The 461-nt window shown below is 39.7% G+C and overlaps 1 protein-coding gene across 1 annotated transcript in view; it reads right to left on the bottom strand.

Annotated features, from left to right (window-relative positions):
• The window catches only part of LOC119589202 (dihydrolipoyllysine-residue succinyltransferase component of 2-oxoglutarate dehydrogenase complex, mitochondrial-like), a 12,464-nt gene that overhangs the window by 11,114 nt on the left and 889 nt on the right, over positions 1 to 461 (bottom strand). The window lies entirely within an intron of this gene.

Raw genomic sequence — 461 nt, 5'->3', positions numbered from 1 at the left:
AATACAATATTTCAATTTTTCCTGTTTTTTTTTGTGCCCCTTTCCTTATTTACGAAGTTTTCCTTATCCCTATGGGTGTACAAAAAAAAAAAATAATTTTTAAAGAAATTTTCCCCAATTTCATCTTAATTTTATTTGACTGTTTTTTAATTCTTATTTCTAGTTATACCTTTTTTAAACAGAGTGCGATTGGTTGATGGACTCCTCTGACTCTCTACAATACAAATATATCAAATTAGGCAACAATGCAATTAGCAACAATCTTGGCCCTGAGAGCAAAGGAAAGCATGAAAAGTAACAGGGAAATACACAGAATTAGTCATTATAGTGTCTAATGCAGGGGGCTGAGCCTCCAGCAATCCCCTCCTGGGAGGTTGCTGCCCCAACCCATTGGGTCTTTTGGTTTTCCGGCAGGGGGGTTGGGGGAGCGTCCCCCATCGGTGTGCAGGGACACAGCCCCT

The sequence above is a fragment of the Penaeus monodon genome, chromosome 25 (genome assembly GCF_015228065.2).
Source record: "Penaeus monodon isolate SGIC_2016 chromosome 25, NSTDA_Pmon_1, whole genome shotgun sequence".
Classification (NCBI taxonomy): domain Eukaryota; kingdom Metazoa; phylum Arthropoda; class Malacostraca; order Decapoda; family Penaeidae; genus Penaeus; species Penaeus monodon.
This window is presented reverse-complemented; position numbering and strand designations above follow the sequence as displayed.